The sequence below is a fragment of the Cyprinodon variegatus genome, unplaced genomic scaffold, assembly GCF_000732505.1.
Source record: "Cyprinodon variegatus isolate N-32 unplaced genomic scaffold, C_variegatus-1.0 Scaffold279, whole genome shotgun sequence".
In the NCBI taxonomy this organism is placed as follows: Eukaryota; Metazoa; Chordata; class Actinopteri; order Cyprinodontiformes; family Cyprinodontidae; genus Cyprinodon; species Cyprinodon variegatus.
This window is the reverse complement of record NW_015150732.1, coordinates 724,850-744,417: the sequence shown is the minus strand read 5'-3', so window position 1 is coordinate 744,417 and position 19,568 is coordinate 724,850.

Genomic DNA, 19,568 nt, shown 5'->3' with positions numbered 1-19,568 from the left:
GAAAGATGGTATAATGCTTAAGCCAACCACTATTATCTATGTATTATGCCCCTCTTTGATCAAAGGATGCTACATGGTATTTTTATTTTAAAAAATATTGCATCAAAATAAATATTAAGAATTTCTGTGTGATAATTTAAATTATGTTCTACTGTAGGCAGATTTTTATTTTCCTCTTTCACTGAAGCAGCTCATAATGACCTCTTTACATTCGCCCTTTTCTCTCTTCCTTGCTTTGCTGAGTTCTCAGAGTCCCCAAGGGAGAGAGGAAAGGGAGTCTGCGTGCCCCGTGTGATGATCAGTGAGTCTTGGAGAGATCTCGACAGCCAATCATTTGTCTTTTAGTGGCATCCCGCTTGGCTTCACATTTCAGGATGGTGCCATTCCATATACTCCTGCCCGGAGAGCTTTTATTCATGTATTGAACAGACTGGTTGTTTTTCTTGGTCCTGACAATGTTCTCGGACTCTGACAGATCTGTTCTCTTTTTATTCGTGGGAACATTTGCAGAGCTTTGTTTCCAGACATGTATGTAGTATGCTCAAGTGTATATATAAAAAGCTCAGCTCCATAAATCAGAATAGATTAGTTAAAGAAGAGACATTTCTTGTACTTTCATATTCTCTCCTTCAGTGCAAAGAAGAAAGTTTCCCTATTAAAAACGTTTTCATACCCAGCTCAGTTAAAGTGGAGAAAATACATTAAGGGAGCTAATGTGATTTTGGGCTGAGCAGATTAGAAATGTCTTTCATGGTCACATTCCAATATTAGTCCAGAGTTAAGCCTCAATGTGTGTTTCTTTTGTGCTTAACCTCATAATGTCAAGAGACCCATAGTCACTTCTGGCATGAATATTCTCTTTGAGCAAAGTTAGCTGTTCCACTGCTCTAAAACTGCACAGTAAAGGTAAGAGCAGGGGACTAGTACTAGGCAGGCAGGAAGACAAGAGTAAAAATGGACATTCTAATAGATATTTATTGCTTTCAACTCACTCACTCCTCTTCAAGTGACACAACGTTTTCTACGAGGCAGCACAAGAGCAAACAAACAGAGTGGAGTCGATGGCCTTACTGATGATCTGTCCTAGTGGACCTAGAGTCGCGGCTGTCAGCGGGAGCCAAATCCCCAGTGTAAACATGAGCAGTGACTGATCCACTTTCAATTTAAATGACCTCCGCGCCGCCACCGAGTCTCACCGATGGAATTCAGAAGCCTCAATCAGGCTGAACTCCTTTCTCAACTTAATCCAAAGGGGATTAAGGAACCAAATCAATTAGAAGCTGAGGCTAAGAAGCAGAAGTCACTAGCTATCTCTACCTCCCTCTCACTTATGCCCCCCCTCTCTTCATGCTGCTAAAGACAACAGGTTCTTAATGGCATTATACCGAGTAGGCAGGGTCAAAGGCTTGTAATTATAATTAAATACAGCTGAGTAATTGGAATGGTGTGCAAAGTTTTTTTTTTTTTCCTTAAAGGGTGCAGATTTGGGGGCCTACCAACAATACATGGATTGTATCTAATTTGGTTTTAACCTTTTATTTTCTTTACGCTAAAATTATTCATATTCAGTCTTTGTTGCTCTGATGCTGAGGTATAAACGAGTATAGCAACTGTTTACATATCCTTCTAAATTAAATCCCATACTTTAATCCCATAAATTAATCTCAACTGTTCTTAGAAAAACAATGGTTTCTTAGGGATAACTGTTTAACATACAGCACTATAAGGGTAAGGCAGAAGTTATCTTCTAAAAACTAGTGTCTTGATCTTGGTGCTGATGACTAGCTTAATTCTTTATTTTCATTCTCCCAACTAGCTCCACCCAGTTTCTCATTACCACTCAACATTCCCCATGTGTTCTAGGTTCTAATTGCTCCCAGTCATCAGTGCCAGATTATTCTTGTGCCTTTGGTATGGGTTTTCTTGCGTTACCAGTTTGTGTTCTGATTGACTGATCCCAACCTTTTTTTTTGTCTTTGGACATTTGAGCCTGCCTGTCCCGATTCTGATCTGTTTGCCTGGCTTCTATTTGATTATATCTGTGGACTGTACCTGGATGTCTCCTGATTTTTCCCTCTGAATCATCCTGCCTTCCGTTGTTTGCTCGGATCTAATCTCCTGTCAGTTCTGTGACCTGCAAGGTTTCGGCGTCTGGAGCGGCCTGTGCAGCAAAGGCTGTGTCTGGTCAGTGGTTTTGCTGGCATCCACCTCGTTCTCGGACAGGAATTTTACTCTACCAGGTTAGTGACTCACACGTTCAGATCATCCTCCATCAGGTTTTCATGGTCTCCAATCTGTATTTCCTCTCTCCAAAGTTGCCTGCCTTAGACGCCCTAACAGCTGCTATTCTGATCCATCATTATTTTGATAAATGCTTTTTGAAGTTACCCACTGTCTGTCTTGCCTGAATACTTGGTCCCTCTGTTCTGTGTCTTAACAAAAAAGAATGGAACACATTTCTGCCTATTGAGGCATGCTCGTCCATCAAAATTAACAGGCTGGGCAAGGTAAGCATTAAAGCTGCAGTCTGTTACATTGAGAAGAGAGCAGACTTCGACTGAAAATTTGAAGAAAAACAGGTTTCACGCCACTCCCCCACCCTCTCTGCTTCACTCGTGCCCCACCTCCAAGCTCCAACCCTCTCACAGCATCTGCGCGGCTACCGCATGCGACCAGAAGCGTCCAAGCAGCGTACGCAGCATGGAGTGTGAACCGGTAAGAGCGATAAAACTCACCTCCAAGCAGCTAGATATAAGATGCTGGTTATACCGAAGTTTGCCGTGTAAGCAGTTGTCGGCAGGGGCAGTAACGGCAGTTTCTCTTTCGCTGGTGGCTGTCGCTCCGCCATGACTTCCACGCACATCCTCCTGACTTCGGCAGCCGGGCGGCAGCGGCAGGTTCAGCGGTGAGAGGGAGGGGGCGGGATTCAGCGTGTGTGAGCTGTGATTGACACTCCATCAGACGCTCCTCTGGCTGTGATTGGTTGTTTTGTCTCGTCCCGAAATATTCTTTCCAGATTGAAATACAGGCAGTAGGCGGGACCAATTGAAGCAGTTTTTTTCACAGGTTACATATCACATGTACTGCTGTCTGGGCATAGGGACAGTTTTAGCCAATATGACAAAAAAGTGATTTTTAAAAACTTACAGACTTCAGCTTTAAACAGAGAAGCGGCGCAAAGCTCCACACTAACTCTGAAAGTGTCAAGGCTGTGAAAGTAGGACCCAGAATTCAGGCAGACAAACATTTTTTTTGTTTTTAAGTGAGAAGCTTTATTGACTGCTCAGAGTGCTTTGGCATGTCAGCTGGGACCAGCTTACTGGAATCACTGTAGAGATGGATACTCAGGTTGGTGAGCATGAAACTCAGACTGGGAATGATAACGAGCATGTGAATCACTAACATGGTTATTAAGTTCTGTCCTTGCCCAGAGAAAGGAGTGGAAACCAGTCAGATGATTTCTCCACAGAATGCAACGGGAACAGCCCAGAGAGTTCCAGGAGTGAGGCAAAGCAGACTGGCAAGAGGAAACCAGCAGATGCGGAAGAGCAGATGAATCCGAAAAGAGAATCCAGAGCAGTTGACGAACCAGAAGCAGAAGTCCAGGGCAGTAGATCAGAGAGCTGAAGAGTTACCGAAGGGGAATCCAAGCCAGGGTCAGGGGACAGATCCAAGGTCGTTAACAGGCAGAATCCAAACAGCAGTCCGAAAACAGGAACCGGCAAAAACAGACCTGAACAGGGGCAATCCAAACTCAGGAATCCAAGGACAGAAACGGGTCAGAATGAGGTAAAAACACTACAGGGTACTCTAACAAACTCTCACACTTGGCTTGAATAATCTGGAACTAATGGCTGGAAACAGGCAGCTTAAATAGGAGCTGGACCAGGTGGATCAGATGAGAGCCAATGAAAACTGGGCGGAGCTAAGCAGGTGGAAGAAATTTACAAATAAACCAGTCATCAATGTCAAGATCATTACAGAAAGAGCTTTGTGGCTTTACTGCTATATTAGGAGAATTATCTGCTAAGGCTGTTTTTTCAATAAACTTCAAAAATATTTGTAGAACAGTGATTAAAAAAAATTGTTATAAAGAAAAAATTCACAATGCCTGTTTAAGACTTTGAACAAATTGTCGTCAAGCATTTGGAAAAAAGATCCTCATGTCAAATGAAAATAAACCACAACGGGTCTCACATATGTGTGTCAGAAAAGTATCAACCCAGTCTGAGGCCATCCTCTCTGTTAATTATGTTGATGGCAGCATCAAGCTGAATAATATTAGTGAAGATAGTCAGAACACATGAGATCAATTCAGGTAATTGTCTAAGAAAACCTTTCTGCAAAATACCTAGGTCTGAAATGGAGGTTCAGCTTTCAACCTAACAATAATTAAATCTACAACCACAGCTGCAATGTAATGGTTTACATCAAGGATCTTTCAGTCCAGCCCTGAAAGTCATTTTAGATCTGTCTCTGCTTCCACATACCAGACTCAAATAGTTGAAATCCCTCCTTGGTATGCAGTCAAGGGCTCCCTCTGAATATCTCATATTGGCAATAGAAAGCATCCTACTTCCTCTTAATTATTGCAAGCACTACTCAGATTGCCCTTATAATGGCTACTGCTGCAACCGTCCCCTTTGGCTTAAGTAATTATATATCCTTACTATTTTGCACTATTTGGAAGGAGCCAAGTCCTCCAAAGTAGTGCTAATGACCTGATAAATTGAGTGAGGGGTTTTGAAGCAGAAACACATCTAAAAGATGCAGGAATCCGGACCTCGAACAATGGATTTGAAAACCTCAAGTTTAGATCAAAGCATACTGAATTTCAGCTTTAATGTGACTCAGGGGAACTTAATAAAAATGAATGCCACACTTTTCAGATCAAATTTTAGTTTGTAAAAAATAAAACCATGAACAATTTTTCAAACATCAGTAATAAAATGCAGCTTTTATCTTGCTCTACTGCAATTTATTGCAGTAGTATACAGAAATGTTAAAAGCAAGTTTGTTTTGATCTGTTTCATGATCTAGTCCACTCATTCTTTTTGCCTGTTTGTGTGTATGTGAACTTCTTTTTTCAAAGCTAAATTTCTGCATGCAAAGGCTGTTCTTGCCTCTTCTTACACCTTTCTCCATCCCTTTCAAACTTTGCTGTTGAATACAGAGGTTCTAGGGGAAACAAGTTCACTCCAGCAGCAGAATGTAAATAATAGGGCTGTTGCTGTGTGAATCCTCACTTTCTCCCTCCCTGTATTTCTCCTCCTAGTCCTAGTGAATCAAAGGAGATCAGTTTCTGTGCAGCCTTGTCTTAGAGTGGCTTGACTACAGAGGATGGCAGCTGAAGGGATGAGTAAGTTTGGGTGGGGTTTCTTCTCTCCCAGAAGTAACTCAAAGGGCAAAACAGAGAAATTGAAATTGCAGCAATGTAATAGAGTTGAGGGTTGTTGCCTTGTTCTTTAAACATGTACATTTCTAGAAATACAAGAAATTTGATTTCTCTTATTCTGTATTTTAATATTTATTATATTTATCAAGAAGAAAATTGTGAAATTCTTTAAGCCTCTTGAAGTTGTCCCAATTAACCCGCCTTTTATTACGCAGGAGCAAGAACCATTGTCTTTCTGTCTATGTTTCTCGACTCCTCTAAAGTTTAGGTGCTTAATAAACACAATTTCTCTCAAATCCTAAAGTTATCTTAGGCTATGTTCACACAGCAGCATGAAGTGACCCAAATCAGATTTTTTTGCCCACGTGTCTGATCTTTTTATTCCAGTCTACACAACACATACCCGATTTTTCCAATGCGACCCAGGCCACTTAGCTACTGTATGTGGTCCTGAATCAAATACAAATCAGATCTTTTCAAATGCAACCTGTGTCTGGAAGGCCAGGTCGCATTCACCCAACCTGTTGGCCATTAATACCCAACAAAGGTCACTATTCTGTCTTGCAATGGGAGCAAGAAGCAGAAGCAGGTAGAAATCAACAACATGGTGGACGATAATGCGGTGAGCAGTCTTAATTTTCAATACTCTTAAAAAGATTGTGTTGTTAATGCACTGGCTTAGTCTTCATTTTACACAGTAGATCACACACAAGTCACATATATTTGGAAATGTAAATGACCACTCAAAAGAATCGGATTTCATAAAAAAAAAAAAGGGAATTGATCATCAAGGCATGCAGTGTGAACATAGCCTTAGAAAAGTAAGCCAAAAATGTTGCATTTCACATGTTTAACTGAGTTGAGCCAAAAATAAACATCTGCAACACATACAGATAGAAAAAAGCCCAACTTTTGACTTGTTTCAGAAGCATATCATATACTGCTGTGTCCAGGTCACTAGATGTGTTGATATGTACTGTAGTAATAACAGCAAGAATGCTTACCTTATTCGATAACAACCATATCTATAAGTATTTAAATATGTGTCTATGATATGTGATTTTTACATAAATATGAATGTTTTTGTCTGTTATGGGACCACAATAAATCTGCTTATCATCAGCAAAGAAAGTCATACAAAGGTATCACATTTAAAGCTGCTGGGCATGGTACTAACCTTGCTGTTGCAAATATTTTTGACATGGTTGCTAAGTTGTGGTAGCTATTTTTCAATATACTGTAACTTGTGACTGTGTTTACATCCCATTCAATTTGAAATATGATACAATGCAGGGTTATACAGTATGGTTTGGTGTTTATCTATTTTGAAACTATGCTTCATTTACTAGGCTATTTTATTCATGGTTTGCCTATTTAATCACGTTTATCTACTTTTAAAAATCTGTTGCATCGTGCCTTTATAAGGCTCTTTGTTTTCCTTTCACTTCTCTTGTTTTCATATTGCCTTTTAGTTATCACTATTTTTTGTGTCCATCTGTCTTTCTGTCTGCCTGTATATGTAATCAATAGTCTCTTCATTATACAAATGGAAGGAGATGGGAGAAGACTACAACAGGAAGCTGATCAGATAGCAGAAGTGGGAGGGAAGGACATTTCAGATCCAAATCAGCTGAAACGAATTGCAAGGGCTCTGCTGATTCATAGGGCAAGACTTTACTTTGGGTTGAATGGGCATGATTCAACAACAAACCAGCTTTGATAAATCGCATTTAGAAACAGTGCTTTACTTACATACAATTGTAAGAAAGAGGTGATCAAATATTTCTAGTGTTCCATTAAGAAACAGTGCACATATTAAAATTAGAGACTTTATACCTTTTGGAATTGCTTTTTTTTTCCATGCATAATTTCAAATATGTTGATATGAAACTAAACACAACATTTTCAAATGATTTTATTTATTAGAGAATCAAAGCCTAATTTACCAGCTGAACCTATTTTGGATAGTAGCGCCCCCTTTTGTTCAATCTTGATTAACTGTGCTTTATCATTTGTTGTAGGGGTTAAGTTTTGTAGAATCAAAAAATCTCCTGTCTTGAGCATTCCTTACAACAAACTAGGTTTAATCTTCATGTCATAAAACACATCATGCATTGAATTTTAGCCATTGAACAGTTTTAAAATACCTGTTACAACCATATTCCTGATAATAGTACCAGCCATTTCTATTGCTTTGAACCACCATGAGAAACATTACTACAAAAATACAGAACAGAGTTCTTATTTTCCAAGGAGCGGCTAACCTACCAAAAGTATAAGACCTCACCGACAGCTTGTCAGGGAGGTTGTAGAAGATCAAGAAATACAATTATGACTGAGGAATAAGAAAGAGATTGGGCTAAAATGTCACCAATGGGAGAGTTTCTAGGGCTCAATGAACTACTGAGAAAAAAATGATGAAACAATTATCTCTGTATAAAAACTCTTTAGAATCACCGAGAAAAACATACTATCTAAAAGATGCCTCCACATTCTGTTATATCTGACAGAAACCATATATGACATGTCAGAAATAGGGCATTGTACAGTCTAGCATGCTTGTGGTATTTCAATGTGCTTCAAAACTATGAGTGTTTCCTGTATATTTTTAAAATTTGAATTTAGCTCTCAGGGGAAAAAAAAACAACAAAAAACTAAGCAGAACTTTTTGCCATTAATTATAAACCTTAAACCTGTTTGGTTCTGCTCTACTGGGACCAAAGAGACACCCCAACTTCCCATATGAAGGATTTTGATTCATTTTGTCAGTTTGGACTTGAAACAAATGCTTGGTGCCAAGATTTGCTTTATACATTACAGATGTGGCCAATTTAAAACAGCCTATTTAAAAAGAAAGTGACCCAAAATCCCTCCTTTTGCAGATGTCTGGCAGTGCTCTTCCTGTTCCTCCTTGCACAAAGGAACAGGTGGCGGTCCTGCTGCTTGGATTTTGCACTCCTACGGCCTCCTCCACGTCTCCTGGTGTACTGACCTGTCTATTGGTAGCGCCTCCAGCCCCTGTACACTACACTGACAGACACAGCAAATCTTCTTGCCACAGCTCCAAGTAATGTACCAGAATAATGTGCCATGAGCTGCACCACCTGAGACACAGTCAGTCTTATGATATTATGAGTGTGAAAGCACAGTCAACATTCAAAACTGACCAAAACATCAGCATGAAAGTAACGGTGTTGAGAAGTTGTCTTTGGTCCCCACCTACAGAACCACTCCATTATTGAGTGTGTCTTCCTATTTGCCAATAATTTCTACCTTTTGTCTATTCCATTTGTACAAGCGTGTTGAATTGATTGTCAATCACTGCTGCTTCCTAAGTGGACATTTAAATTTCACAGAAGTTTGATTTCAATAATTTTTTAATGTATTGTTTAGATTTTCCCTTTATTTTTTGAGCAGTGTATTTATCTGCTTTCTTAAAGCAAGTGTGCAAAACTTTCGATCCAAGTATTTGCTTCATTTGAGATATTTCAATTCTTTTTTGTTTTCATTACACAGGACTTGATACATATACTGCCTTTCTTCAATACTTGTCTATGTTACTTAAAAAAGGTGGAATCCTACGTCGAATGAGTCATGTGAAAAGTGCTTCCTACTGGCTAAAAGTTACACAATGCTGTTATAAACATAACTTTTAATAATGTTAAAATAAGATTAGTCTGAGCCATGAAGGAAGCAACCTGATAAAATCGAATAAAAAGATGAGTAAAAAACAAAATCAAACTGTTTATTCTATCTCATTATCTAAACACATATAGGAGTTGGTCTGTCCTGTTTCAGAAGGTGGCATTGTATGTAGGAACTGAGAAAAACACAAAGCAGAAACATCTGGTCTTTTTTCCGATTTACTTATATCAAAAGATATAGCTGTTGTTGTTCCGAGCTCCTCTTACTTCACCTTTTGTTGAGTCAACAGTAGGATCACTATCATGGGTAGATCTCTGGACCCCTGTGCTAAATCCAGACAGTTTTCTACCTCATGGATTTCAGAAAAGTGCATGGATGATGCTTGTCAAATCGGAACTGCAGCATGCAGAAAATTGATACAAAAACAGAAATTACTCAAATGTAGAGAGAGGCTGAAGCTCTCTATGATAAAACCCAACATAAGAAATAATGTATTGTTGTTTAACTTGGGCAGTGCTTATAGTGTACTTCTTGTCACAAAACAGACTGTGTACAACACCTTAGCTTCTAAGTGCCATATAGGAACATCCAGAGATTCCTCAGCTAAATGAACTATTAATAGGAAGCCTCCAGTTTCCTTGTTGTGTCTCCTTCCATACTGCCAACACTTTTTAGACGGCACCTATCATGGGGACCACTGTTCTGCTGCGGCTTAAAAGTCCACACCGATTTAATTAATGAATTTGGATAGAACCTTCAAGAGGTAAGAGACTCCCTGTCACACTGTTCAAGCCACAGAGCTATTTGCTGTGGGCTGAGGTCTAATGGCTGCTTTAACAGTTTCAGCAGGGAAACTTAAGAATACAGAGCAAGTAATCTCTACTGCAACAGATTGATGATTGTTTTCTTCGCCTTTGCAATAGATGGCTCTTTTAAACTTTTTGAGAGGAAACTGTATGTGATAAAGTGCAGGAGTTGGTAGCCTTGAACATTGATCCAAGTAAAGTCAAGGTCAGCTCTTTTAATTCAATGTGGGTGGCACAAGAAAGGCTTAGACCACTTTTCTTCTCGGCTCTTACAGATGGAGGCCGATAGTCTATGATCTGTACATGCTTTATATTCAAAAGCACTGAGGATGGTTCACAGTTCGCTGTTTTTTAAAACCCTCCCAAAAAAACCCCCACTAAAAACTGTTTTCTAATATCTTTATTTTACTACCATCAATGCGGGGATCCCATTGATATTGCATTTAGGGATGCACGATATAATCGGCCCCCTATCGGTATGGGCCTGTATCGGCCTTAAAACTGAATATAGGACATCGGCCACCCCACCGATATTTAACCCGATATTTGATCAGCTTCTGAGTTTCTAAAGTCTAAAAAAAAAAAAAAAAAATACTACTTCTTCTTCCTCAAAAACTTATTTTTTACAGACTTAAAAACTTCTAAAGACGAGGGAAAAAATAATGATACAGTAAAATATCACAATATCTTCATATGCTGATATATTGCCATTTAAAAACACCATATCAATCTCTTTTACTAATGAAATATTGCTATATGTCATCGTTATGCTACGAAATCCCCCGAAAATTCACGAAATTTTGCCATATTTTTATATGTTGATATATTGACGCAGTATCGATCTATTTTACTAACAAAATCTCACAAGAATTTGCAAAATATCACGAGACTTTGTAACAGAATGATGAAATTTCACGAGATTTTGAAAGTAGAATAGATGGATACCGCGTTTTTAAAAATCAATTTGATATCAGCATATGAAAATATATTTGAGTCGGTTATCGGCTACATGAGTTTTAAAATATCGGCATATCGGATATCGGCCAAAATCCCAATATAGTGCATCCCTAATTGTATTTACTAAATATACAGAAACCTTTCATTGTGCTGCAAAATATGCCATCATATGAGACATAGAGAAAAAGGTCAAATAGTATATAACATTCAGTGTACATAAAAAAAAAAAATTGATGAAGGCAGTGATGTATGACAATGTGTTGAAATTGTCACATAGTTGTAATTTATGGTGGAAAATATTTTTTTCTACATATAGCACTGATCAAATTTTATATACACTAGTTAGTGGAGTGGTTTGCTTGGTTATTTTGGCTATTGGTTGGGCACACACCAGACATGCAGTTTATAAAAGGGGAACACAGAGACACAAAAGACACACTACTATACACGCATGCTATTATTATCAGGGCAGATTAGATAGACCATTTAATCAAGGAGCAATGTTATTGGACCATAGCATGAAGACAGAGCACCTGGAAGGCACACACCTATGTGGTGGGAGAACAATTTAAATTCTTTGTAGATCAATGCCCAGGCTGAGATTCAAAAATAGGACCTTATCACTCTAAGCCAACATGGCTAACCAAAACTCTGATGTTTAGCTCTTATATTGGTTAGAAATAAAGCAATTATTTGTATGATAGCAGGATGCTCTCACCGAAACCCTTTTTCAATGTAAAAAAACAACAACACTTGAATAAGTTAAAATAAAGTGTATGAAATTCCAAAATTAAAAGGGTGAGCTCTGGAAATCAGTTTTACATTTTTCGTTCATTGTGTCCTGTTCACATAAAAGCTTAGTTGTCAGCTGGAGAAAGAGAGATCACAGCACATAAAATACCACTGAGGTGAACCAAAAACCCTCCTCTTTGAATTTATGTGTAGGGAATGAAAAATGGCAGCCTTGCAGCCAACATAACTTGTTCTCACCTGCAGTCTCTATAGCTTACCAAAGCTCTTCATCCTTAACTGCTCAATTTTCAAAGCCACTGCCTGGTTCCATATTCATAATCATTCCTGCATGAATGTCCAATTTTATTTCAGCCCGTAGACAAATCACCTGCTTGGACTCAGAACGCTAACCACCGTTCTTTACACAGTGATGGATCTCTTTTCCATTTACCCACAGCAGCTTTATTTCAGATCTGAAAGCAAATGTTAGTGCCTGGCCCTTTATCCCTCGCCCTAATGTTTTGTCTCTTTCTCCCCCTCTACATTATGTCTCTTTATCCCTCCTCATAGCAGGGCATCCAGGAATTATCTGTAAATGCAACAAGGAAGTGATAAAAAAATATATCTTACACTAGATCTAAATGAGCACCCAGCCTTTTATTAAAACTGAGACACAGGGGGTAACCCTGAAAGTAGCAAGCGGAGACCATAATTAATCTTTTTTTTTCTTTTTAGAAAGACACTTTTGGTATCAATGTTGAGTATAATCTGCTTAAAATCGGTTGCTTAAAATCAACTGCTGGACTATTTAAATTTATTTATTAAAACTTTCACTTATTTAGTCAGTTCTGCATTTCAAACTAGTTAAAGGTTATGAGGGAGATTGTCTGCAAAAGCAAGCCATCCTCTAAATTTTTAATTGGATTTGGGTCTGTATTTTGGGCTAATCTAACAAAGGGTTAGGCTCTCTCTGAACCACTTTATTGGTAACATAATGGTAACTTACAACTTGCTACGACCCTTACTGGTTACAAACTTCAAGCAGGACTTTTTTTTTACTTTTTTTTTTTTTCATTGGTTTCCTTTATTCTGGTCTTTCCAAGAAGCCATTTTTTTTTGGTGCACAACTTATAGATGTCCTGTTAATAGATGCTCCCAAGGTCGTTGCAGATCAGGGTAGCTCCTCCAGAGTAACCACGTAGGAGATGCTTCTTTGATTGATCCTTCTGGCCTCACCTATCAGTGTAGATTGGCAGCTTTTTGATAGGTTTTCAATTGGGCAAAATGTTTTTTTAAGTTTAGATAATGGATGGAATAATGTTTATTTCAGAAAGGGCTTTAAAGGGGATCTACTATGCTTCTTTTTAAACCTTTATGATACGTCTCTGGCCTAAGATAAAGAGAATTCACCTTCTCAGTGCTACTGATTTTGAGCTAGTTTAAGAATGAGCTGTTTTATGGCTCTCACTTTTATATTATAATTTGTGTATGTTTGTATGTTTGTTTTACTTCTCTTGGGTGACTGGGGGAGCAGCTGGCTTACGCTTGACTGGTGTTGCTAGGTGAGTTTTAGTGGCATCTGGTCTTGATGTATTTGGAGTTTTTTTTTTTTTTTCTTTAATGACACCGACAAAACTTACTAGTTGCCCAAAAAAACAGCTGGATGGTTTTTCTTTGCACTTTTTAGGAAACATAGAGACCCAATTTGAAGTACTACTTCTACTATTTATCTAATTAGACGACCTAAACATTACTTGATTTGATCTAAATTTAAGGGGACGGACACAACTGCATAACACACATTCAGCAAATTTTTAGTGTGTGATCATATCGTAAATTTAAATGCAATATTTTAAAGAGAAAAATGGGAGAAAAGTTTCAGGATTATAAAGAATTTTCCATTTTTGTGAAAACATTCGTTTTGTCATTTGTTTTTCTTCTCTTTCCTTTTGGTCTAAGGACTCTTTGAAAACCCATTGTTTCCCACATGAGAATGTATGGCAGTCACAGATACTTGGAAGTAAAGAAATGTCCACATGATTTATGTGCCATATGATTTGCAGTATAGTCGCAGAGAGGACAAAAAGAAAACTGACTGGCGTTTTAGCAGCATTGTTTCTGCTTTCATAAGCAGCGATTCGTTCTGCAATGAAAGAGATGTGTCATCTTATTCAAAACTCCAACAAGCTTTCATCACTTTGTTTGTCCCTTAGCGCTTGCTTTTGTTTCACCCACTCTATCTCTCAAGTATTTTTTGAGGAGCTTCATTTTGGATCTCTGTGTTTGATGTCTTTTTTTTTTCTTTGTCATGCTCCTTATTCAGATTGGAGCCTGGCCTTTGTCTCTGTTCTCTAAGGAAATGTTTCATTCTGTCTACAAGGATGTGGGTGGGAAAACAGATTGGTCAACAAACAATTTGGGACTTCAACTTTGAACAGATTTACAAAAGACGCAAAGTTATGTTCAAAATTAAAGGTCTATTTTTTATTCCTCTAAATTAATGACATTACTTATCAGACAAACAAAGTGTATCACCAAGTATAAATGTCCTTGACTTTCACAATGTCATACAGAGGAACATGAGCAGGATCAATTTCTATGTCTGTGTCCAAGAGAGCAGATCTGCAGCGCACCTGGCCCACATGAATTATTTGTTTAGGGAAACTGTAAACGGCTGCATGTGTTTGCGAGTGTGTGTCCCTCTATTTATGAGTGATCCATCCTCACACAACCATCTGGCCAGAGTCTGAAACATTTACTGTAGGTGGTTCACAGGTGGCCCTGCCAGGTGTCAGGGTGCCCTGGCATTGGCAGGCAAGTGGCATAGTTATTTGGGAGAACCATTCACCTGTCTGGATCCTAGAGCCAGCTTAGAGAGCTAAAGCATGATTTTCCTTCCATGTTTAGGGTTTATTTTATGTTGCAGCGCCATACAAAATTATCTACAACACTGCTGTATCTTTCTGACAAAGTCCATGTCTCACCTTAAGCAAAGTATCCCTATAGCATATTACTGTCAATACATGGTCTAGCTGAAGAAGGTGTTTTCAGGGTAATGTGCAATGTTATTTTTTTTAACCACACATATCGCCTCCGTAACATATTCTGGTCTCATCTCAAAGGCCCTTGTTTCTCGTTTTTGCTATGGATCTATTTGCCTTTTTTAACTTCTCATGGGCCTTTAAGTGTCTTCCTTTCTCAAAGATAGATTAAACAATGCTCCACAGCAGTGATTCCAAACTGGGGGTACACAAACACCTAGAGGTCCACAAATGCATTGCAAGGGGTTCATGAAAATTTTTTATTTCCTAGGTAGTAAAATTAAATCGGGCTTGGGTGGGTTTTGCTTTGTGAGGACCCCATTGAAAAATTAAACAAGCTTTTATCAACCAAAACGTAACTTTTCTTTACAGGTTTGATTTCACCAAAACAAAGCAGTGGGTGTAGAGAACAGCCTGATATCTTCTGTTTCTCACACTGAGCTATTGGAGCTCATCAAAGCATCGCAGGTGTCTTAATTAAAACAAAATAAAAGTAATTAAGTTAGTCTGACTATAATTTTTGTGCAGTATTTTGTTCCCAATTCATCAAGTTTAAATGTTATTACAAGAAAGTTACTCAGAGGAGCTCCAGATTTATAAATAAAGGTTTATAATATGATTTTATCTAGTTTTTTTTTCAGTTCTTTGCTAACTTACAGGCAACATATTTATGTTGTTCTTTATTAGAGTTGGAAAGAATAAAATGCTTAAGAATTAAATGTTTAGGTTAAAAGATTAAGTAAAATAGTCTTTATTTCAGTTATTGTATGTTCCACTTATCAATACTTTTAACTGAGAGGGGTACTCATGGAGAAAAGAAAGAAAAAATGCCCGAAGGGGTACAAATGTAAAAAAAAAAGGATAGGAAACACAACTTTACAGCATAGAATGTTTAAATCTTTAAAAATTGATTTGTGTTTTGTATTTATGCATTATATCCATCCATTAAACAGTTTTACAAATATTTTAGGTTTTAGATGTACTTTTGGTGTATGTAAAATGGTCAAACAATATGAAAATCGTTTTTAAAAACTACAATATTGTAATTGTTGGTTACAGTTATTGATGTATTGTCATGGTCTATATAAGACCAGCCATTCCTTTATTTTATATTTTTCTACAAAAAGTTGTTTTTCTGAGTTTTTAGCATGCAAATTTACCCTCAGTTGATTTAGGCAGTGCATTCAACTCTGACCACCTTCAAAACAGCTTTATACATTGTGCATTTTTTTTATGTGGACTGCTTTTCAAACTTCTCTTTTTGGAAAGATTTTCAGGATTTTTAGACATATTACAACTTTGTCTGCTTGTGATTTAAAAGAAAGTAGATTGTGCTTAAGATGGTATTAGAAGGCCATCAATGTTTGATTAAATCTAGCCTTTTATTTTTAGCAATGTTTCTGAAATGCTCAACTTACCAGTTTATATCTAAATGTTTAATTATATGGCTTTTTTTCAATTTCTTTGCAACTGAATTTGAGAAAGAAGATGAGACTAAGGAAATAAGACAAGGCAGATTAGTAAAAATGTTATCTCTCTGTAGAAAAGTATTACAGAATTTACCTGCTTGCTGCAGCCTCCCATTGGATGTTTGATCTGTCCTCCATGTTCTTCTTAAATATTTTAATGGTCTGAAAAACTGTCTGAACAAAGAGCACCCTTTAGGTAATAAATGTAATGTTTTAAAGGCTTATAGGACAAAATAAATCTTCCATCACTTGTTAGGTATTGAGATACTAAATGTCTATAAACTCAATGATCTTGCACAGGAGGAACAGGTTTGTCCTCAGAGCAGCACATTCTCATGCTTGTGGACAAATGATTGATGCAGTGTTATAGTAGCAACACCTCTCTGGCTCTTGTCTATTCAGGCTTGAAGGTATGTGTTGAAAACAACATGCAGGTAGCCTGCAGTGCAGCGAGCATACTCTTGGTCTCTTTGTTTCTCCCTTTTTCCCCTTCAGATGTATGTAGGTGTTGGGACTGTAGTACATGAGTCAAGATAACAAAGCCTGACAGGTGCTTCTCCTCATTATTCAAATCGACTCTCCACTCTGAAAAGGGGTGATAGATGAAGTGCTATGTGCTGAATATACAGTAAACTGAAGTCAAACCTGAACATTGGAGCATATGTGTAGTCTGATGTTTGTCCTCCACTCTCGGCACCGATGGTTATATTACGCTGACATTTACAATGAAATATTACCCTCTTATCATCTGTATAGCGTCACATTTTTTCTTCATAAGTTGGAACGATTGATCTAAATATCACATTCATCCTGCTTAGCACCAAAGCAGTGGAGCTCGCATGCAACAGTTCCCAAACAACAGGAGATAAATGAATTCCCATTATGGTGGTTAGCTGGTGTTGTTTGAGGACCCAACCTGGCCAAATTGGATGCTAATAGATGTTCTTGACAGTGTAATCACATTGACCTGCTAACAGTCTATTCGGTGACCAACCAAGCAGGCATTCAGATAGCAAGGATTTGCTGTAAAATATAAGCACAATTAGTATCAATCAGCATCATTGTCTGGATGTGTTTTTTTGTGAGACAGAGAGCGAGAAAACACATGTGACCTTCTGTGAAGAGACGGGAAATAATGATCCATTATTAGGATCCTCATGGAATATTGATACCAAAGTAGCAGGTGGCGCCCGCTTGCAGGAGACTCGCTGAAATGTATTGTTCACACCTGCAGTTGTGCAAATGATTTTTTTTTACACCATAAACTTCACCTAGCTATATAGTAGATTATCAAGGCCCTGTCAGAGAGGATAGTATAGCATGTCTAAGCATAAAATAATGCTGCATTTGAGGTCAGGATGAAAGGATCTAATTTACTTTTCTGAAGATGTCAGCAGAAAGACTTAGGTACCTTTCAGACATGCTGATCACTCATGTATCCAGTCAAAAAGGCTGTGAGTGACTGCTGCTGAACTGGTAATATTTACATCACTGTATGATTTATAAGAAAACAATCTCCTATTATAAGCCTATAACAAATGTGGTATTTCAAAAGCTATTTTTTATAAACTCCTTAGACAGTCACTTTCTAGTAATGTCATACTTTATAGAAGAGTTTTGACTTTATCAGATCCTCTAACAGCTGTTTGTTTTGGAAATGTTCATATGCTTTGGGTTGTATTCCACACTAAATCTGTTCAATGCATAAAAAGTAAAAATAATGCTGACATTAAAAAGAAATTATACATGGCCAGAAACTTTTGAAACCTAAAACCTAGTGTGTAAAACATATTTGTATTTAGTAAAATTTACTCCAGTACCCATAAAAAATCCAACAGTGCAGACTGCCTTCTGAAGTCATCTAAATATTACACAGAATCAGCCTTTTTTGTTTGTCAAACTCTTTATTTCACCACTCTTCTGTGAAGGAATTAGTGATCAAAAACACACCTCTGCACATCACCCTGAGCATTTAATAACATAAAACACAGCAGTGATGTTAGTGTAGGGATAGTTTTCATCATCACAGACAAGAAAACCTGTCGGATCTGATAAGATGATGGAACCTAAATACAGAGCCAATCAAAAAAATAAAGCTTAAAGCTCAGAGGTTATGAAAGAACCAGGGGCGAGACAAAAGTTCAAATTCCTGCTGAACACTGAACCTAAACATAAAGCAAGGACTACAATATGAATGGCTAAGATTAAGGAGGGTTTAGGGGTGGAATTGTCCTTTCTAAGTTCTGACTTAAGACCCAATTGAGAATTTGTCGGATACCGTGATAATTACTGTTCAAAGTATAGTGGAGGATGTTCTTTTTCCAAGTGGATCATCAAAATAAATGGTTCTCCTAATTGTCAATTGTCAATAATTGTGAAAATGTAAGTGTACACTATATTAATTGTTGGAAGAAAAAAAAAAGAAAAAAAAAAAACACACATTCCCCCAGCACATACACAGAAATCCCAATTCTTATTATCTTAACTCTTACTGTGCTTTGACTTCCTTTCATTTTATATTAATTTCTTACCAGGACACTAAAATTCACACCACAGTCCTAAAACTAAACTCTCACCATGATACAGAACATTTTCTGATGGGGCAAAGGTGATGTTCATCTTATAAAAAGCTCCAACATTGTAAGAAATACTAGAATACACATTCACACACCCACACAAACAAACTCACCCACACAGCCAACAATGGTGGGATACAGTATCCTCTATCTGTGGTCCATAGATCATCTGCTGTGTCTTAGGTACCGGTAAGTTAAGCCTTGGAGCTTTGATCTGTGGTTACAACCATAGTGAGGGGAAAAGTCAGTTAAGATTCAAGCGTCTTGACATTGCTGGATGCAGTTGGGCCATGGGCCACCGATTCAGCAGAAGAGCTTTACTGACAGGGCCTTAGAACTTTTTTCTTTCAAAGTGAAAATGAAAAATATAACGAAAAAGGATTAAAAAAAAACTAGCCTTTTCTTTCACTGCATGATAACTTGGCAGAGCACAAAATGCATGAAGCATGCAGCTCAAACATGCCTCATCTATAATAAATCTATGTTTTGCATTGTGGCATATGCAGAACTTGTTAATATTGCAAGATATGTTGTTAATCACAGAACAAATAACTGGGGAGTTGTTAAAGTAAACCAGAGCCTTTTGAATTCAGTTTGATGTAATATCAAAGGCTTATTAGTCTTTTAGTATCCTCCATTGCTCTGCAGACAAGAAAGCTGAAAACCTTAAGCAAGAAATTCCATCCATCCATCCATCCATCCATCCATCCATCCATCCATCCATCCATCCATCCATCCATCCATCCATCCATCCATCCATCCATCCANATCCATCCATCCATCCATCCATCCATCCATCCATCCATCCATCCATCCATCCATCCATCCATCCATCCATCCATCCATCCATCCATGATTAGGTCCCAAGGTAAACCGATCCTGGCTTTATGACATCAACTGAACCTATACAGTATATATATATTTTTAAACTGCTGCATCATGATCTC